Raw genomic sequence first — 6,197 nt, 5'->3', positions numbered from 1 at the left:
TTTTCGTGGATTGTCTAGAAAATTACTGGAATGAAATCATTGAGTTTTTTACTACTCAATTTTCTACCAAAGATCTCTCATTGTTCTTCATCAGTCTGACAAAAAAATCCATTTACCTAGATTTCCAGTGTGACTTAGAACTATCCATTTCTTCTTTCCATGCACTAATACTTTTAATAATTTTATGATAAACCACGAATCCATGATCTGCTTTCAATATGAGAATATTGTAATGAAAAAAGTCACAAGGACGATGTTTGAAGTTTTTCTCACCCTTTCTACTTTCTTTGCGTTTTAAAATTCTGGTACACGTAACCTTTGAATTAACACGATTTTTGTTTATTTTGTCTGTTCTTTCTCATAAGTCAAGCAAACGTTTGTTACATTTTGAGTTCATTTCACTAGAAAAGATTTCCTTACCAAGTTTCTTAATTTTAACTAGGATCATCAGAGGAATTTTCCATCACAAACATTGAGAAGGAGACTTTCAAGACCAAAAAATTAAAAATAATGGTTTTTTCGTCTTTTCTTCACCATCGAAAGTATTATTTGTTGAAATCGTCAATTTTTAAATAGTCTTTGTTTAAATTCTTGTTGATACTGATACAATATAACAAATATTAGTACCAAAAAAACCATTCGAATGATACTGATTGATGAGAAGCATATGTGAAAAAAAGTATTTTTACTTGTAAAAAATTATCATCTTTAAACTTTATAAATTTTTTTGGCTGACCACTATTCAGTTTCTTTTAAAGGGTTCTTTTATATATAAAAACAGGTGCAAAGTACTGTACTTGTGAAAAACGTAGCACATCCATAATTTTATTTCTCCAAGTTACCGATAAAACTAGGCGCTGCCTGAAATGACGTCGCGTATATGACGTAACGAGCTGCGGTTTAAATGAATTGTGTTGTATTTAATATGTTTGTTGCTATGGTAATAATCTTTTTAAACAACACATGGTGAGGGTAAACAAATTTAAACGAAAAATTATAAGGATGATTTTTTTCTTTATTAAAGTGTATTTGTTGTTCCAGTTAAGTCTCTTTACATCTAACTGGAAAATTCGACGTAGCCGCAGATCTTGCGCCCTGACCCCCTGAAGCCCTGAAGCCCTTACCCCATGAAGCCCTGACGCTAATCTCTTTACCCACAGATTAAACAATGCCTCGGGTGATACCAACGTTAGTGTTCAATACTACCTCGTTGTTTTAAACAGATTCTATCTGAACAAAGACAGTTACTGCGAAGTTCAAAAAAGGATAATACAAAAATTATGATGAAAGTTTCCTTGTCGTGTCAAAATCATGTTTTTGATGGAATATTTCTCTTTTAAACCCTTTTAAAATTAGGAAAACTTTTTTGTAGTGACATCACTTAAAACTTTCACTAGCTGGACGTTTGCTTGTTTTTGATAAAAAAAATCTAAGAAATGTGCATGGCAGTTTCATGAGCAGCTAAGTCCATATTCTTCAGCGAGACGATATAAAGTTGATTACGATGTCTCTCTGGTGACTCACTTAACAAGAATTAATTCTTGTATCCCATTACACTGTCCAAAACATAAAAGAAATAATTATTAACTGATCTAATAGATATAAGCATTTGAAAAGAAGTATTGAAAATATTAGCAATAGGCTTACATTAAACGTCGCTTGAAACGTTCTTCATATGTTTTCACATGAAGGTCGAGCCGCTGTTCACACGGTTGTGCAGTTCGGCAAGAAGAGCGAAGATTGTTGGGTTGTATATGCTGTGTTAATGTTGGATACAATACGGAGTTTGTTTACACAGATCAAGGATATATATTTTTTATTTTAGTAATTTCTTAAAAAAGAGCTTCTTGAAAAATTTATTAAATGTTGATCCATTTCACTAGCATCGAACAGGTCCATTTCACCCTCCTCCAGAGATATTAGTTTCGAGAAACTTCCCACCAAGAGCTTAAATTTTTCTGTTGTGGATATTAAATCACTGTTGTCCGTTTGTTTGTGTTTGATTTGTTTGCTTGTAAAATTTCAGCGATGACACCCAGCTGACGTCTGACGTGCAATATTTAGTGATGACGCCTAAGTGAGGTCAAAACATCCGAATATAAGATTTCGCCGTGACAACTTTTTGTTCAATATTTTTTTTAACTTTCTAGAACAAGTATTCATTAGCCGTGGTTTATTTCTCCATTTTGTTAGTTTAATAAGACTTAAATTTTTTGAGAGAGATATGGCTTGTGAATGCATCGTTCTATACCCCAAATTTACTGAGATATGACGACAACCTGTTGTAGAAAAAGAAATTCAAAGGTACTAAAGATTTTACACGTAGCATTCTAAGGAGGGAAAGCTCACGGTAACTGAACTTTTGTCGATCGTATTTGATATGAGAGTGACTAAATCAGGTGCTAGTCATTTAAGAAAACATTTATTTACAAATTTCTGTACATTACTTGACAAATCTGTCCCTATTAATATCATTTTTCAGAAAGTCTTAAAACTTTCACATAATAGTACTAATAACTGCCTTGGGAATTGTTAATGTACTAGAGGCAGGTAGGGCGTAAGTAGGCGAAAACACTGGAGTTCATTTACGTTATGTAGTGTGAATATCTTGTTCATTCACCCTTAACCAGGTATTTTTTATTTAACAACATTTGAAACATTGTGGGGGAGTTCATAAAAGGAGAGTGATGGTAAGTTTCGTATCCTGTAAAGAAATTCTAAGTCAATACGCTGGGACAACGAAAACTGGCTTTTCTTGTCTGAAACTATTTGCATGTTTGAAATTCATCATATCTTAAAGTCATTGATAAGAAAAATAACTCAGCATGACTTTAGAAATTCGTGAAAAAAAATTAGTCAGTCACACTGGCAAAGAAGATAAACGTACGGGTTAGTAAGAAGTGATGCTAAAAATAATAACGTCTTGACGTTAGAGTGACGTATAAAAGCGTGTTTCTGCTGTTGCTAGGTAGCGAAAGATTAACAAAGGCAGCTTTTTGATACCACTTTAATCTGAAGGTCTCTTTGATTATAATAAATTATGAAAGCATAAATGCTATGCACGAGCAACTTTTTATTGACTTATTTACTTAATTAAAAGGTCGAGCAGAAGTTCAAACTTTATTGTGAGCTATCTGCTGAGATGTCAGAAGGGAGAAATTTTGTCATCACTAAACGCGCTTCTGATGTTCTTCATTTTTTAAACGATGTGCACACTTAAATGTATAAAATGTCGGATGCTCCTAAACACAGCTGCAGTCGTACGTTACATGTTTTTAGCGGGATTTTAGCGGGAAGAAAATTGATGTGGTTAATATGGACGCAGAGCCTTTTAGTATGCTTTTCATTTTTTTTTTTTAAATCCCTTTTGCCATTAACTTTATAACTTTTGTTATTTTTATTTCGAATAAGGAAGGTGATACACATCAATTGTTTGGGTAATCAAGTTTTGAGTAACAGAGGCACGATTTCTAGGGAGCACTTTACATATTCTTACTTTGTTTTTTTGTCCGAATCATCTCGACAGTGAAACCCAATTTTGCACACAGACAACCATCTTGGTAAAGCTGAGATATATTTTTTTTAAAAAAACACAGCTTTCTAAACAACCTTGTTTACATGAAGACGGTCCTAAAGAAATATTTTACTCAAACTTGAAAAAAATTAAATTTTAAAAAACTTTTATCAAAAGAAATATATTTTTTATCAAGGAAAAAAGAGTTCTTGTTCAATTGCAATATGGTAGTTGAAGCTGTGTAATAATTAATTAGAACTGAGTATTGAACGCTATTATGGGCAATCACCAATTTATTGTGTCGTAATATTATGTGTGGATATTGCATGAACTTCAAATCAAAACATCATCAAGGGAGATGAACTTATTTGTTTCTGTTCTCATATACTTAACAGTTCTTTATTCAAGTATGGTGTGTTAGCTTTTGTTGCAGAACTAAATGTTGATGTAAGAAAACCTAGTTTGTCGGCTGCCGTATATATAGTTAAGTTACCGATAAAATTTTTTTATATAGCTTTGTAATAAGGAAACAAAGTCAACTTGTAATAATAGTTTTTTTACTTTCGTATATTTTTTTCATAGAGTAAACATAATTTCAGTATAATGAAACCAATTTCTAACCAATTTTCTGGTGGAGCTCCAACACGATTCATTGCTAGTTACAACCCCGCAAATGGATTGCAAACTGCTGATGAAGGTATGAGGAGAAATCTGGAGAGTGCTTTTCAAAACCGTGAAAATGTGACAGAAGAATCTGTCATGGCTTATTTTAACGACATGCTGTCGGATTTTGTTGAAGAAAGTTCTGAAGAAAGGGTTGTATCACCGACAGTGGCAGAAAGAAAACAAAAAAATTATGGAAAAACAGATACAAAGCATAGTAAAAATGTTCCACAAGCTTCGAGTAATGTGAAGTTGTCAGGTTTTCAGAAACCTCAAAGCCCACGTGTCGACCAGAAAGTTCATGAGATTCATGTACCAGCAACACCAAAATCACAACAACGAATCAAAGTGCTAACAAAGACGGAAATACAAAAGTTGCAAAACCAAAAGCAACAGAAATCTAATATAAAGTCAACTCTGGTTGACTCGAAGTTTCCGCAGGAAAACTCGAAGTATCCACAAGGTAACTCGAAAGTTAAAGAAAGTCCTCGCGTGAGCTCTCGAGTAATTTCCAACCATATCCTTCAAGACAGCGGCACTGTTTCACCCAAGGCTAAAATTGAGCATTCGGGGAAAGCGGATTTATTAAAGAGACAACCGCAAAGTACAGTAACTTCTTCAAGAATGGGAGATATAAGTAAATCGGATCCTTCCAGGATTAAAACGCAGGTCCAATCGGGAGTATCAACAATAGAACGATCTTCGAAAGAAATGAAAAAACAAAATCTAATTAAGTCGGACACATCAAAGACAAATATTTCAAGTAAGCCCGATTCATTTCAAACACCAATAAAATCAGATACATTGAAAAAACAAAATCCGCTAAAATCGGATTCATTAAAAAAACAAAATCCGATAAAATCGGATACATTAAGGAGCAACAAAAGCGGATACACAATTGAAGTCATTAAATCAACCCCACGTACAGACACGTTAAACAGAAATAGTAAAAACACTGGATCGTATTCCGTAAACTTGGAAAGTAAAAGTGAAATCGTCAAGAAGTTATCAACGACTAGGCGAGCTGAAGAACAATCACGTGAGCAAGTGGACAAAATAAGCGCGAAATTATCTTACAGTACTGTTAAAGGCTTCGATTCTTTTGTCATGTATTAGGAAACTGGCAAGTTGAAGCGATGCACTTGTCACTCGAAATTAGTGAAAGCCGAGTTGAAACGGTTACTTGTTGATCGAATCTCGAATTCAGGGAAAACCTGGCTTGTGTAAAAGATAAAATTTGCAGAAATTACATATCTAGTTTTGCTGTGTTTATTTTCATATAGATTACAATTTTAATAATTTATCTGAAAAAAAATTTTTCGAAAACAATTCTTAACAGTGATCGAATTACCGCCAATCTCATCCGCAGTGCTTTCCTCTGCGCCCATGATGTAAGACACGTGACGCCGATCGTCCCGTTAGATATCAGAGGCGTAATAGAGCACTGGAGCGAGTTAGGGAAGCCAAGCAGTACGTTCTTTGTAGTGTTATAACAACAATTTATTTGCCAATATTGCCATTGAGAATGTCTCATATCTCTCTATATATTATTACCAGCAGTATGTTATTAATGAATACTCACTTAGGAATTCTAGCAATTAATGTCCTTGTAATTAAAAATTTTGGTGAATATATGAATTAAAGTTATCAAATGATAGATACTCTTGTTTGCAGTATATTTTCTTAATTTTACGGTAACCGATGCAGAAAATCATAAATCATGCTAAAAACAAACTCGGAGAAAAAAAGAAGATTCGTTAGTCGAAAAAATAACATTTTACTTCCTTAGATAAATAATTTATGAAAGTTTAATAAAAATATAGAAAGTTATACTATATCGTCATATGTATGTAGTTCGTTGTTGTAAATATTTATTGCGTAAAGAATATGATCTAAAAAAACTTTTAATAATACACTGGAAACTAGATTCGTAATAAGTGAGGCGAATAAAACCTGTCTTCTTCCTTCATGAATCTGTTATTTTTTTAATTTTCTTACCGCTTACATGTCTTCAAATACG

The sequence above is a fragment of the Hydractinia symbiolongicarpus genome, chromosome 2, assembly GCF_029227915.1.
Source record: "Hydractinia symbiolongicarpus strain clone_291-10 chromosome 2, HSymV2.1, whole genome shotgun sequence".
NCBI lineage: Eukaryota > Metazoa > Cnidaria > Hydrozoa > Anthoathecata > Hydractiniidae > Hydractinia > Hydractinia symbiolongicarpus.
This window is presented reverse-complemented; position numbering follows the sequence as displayed.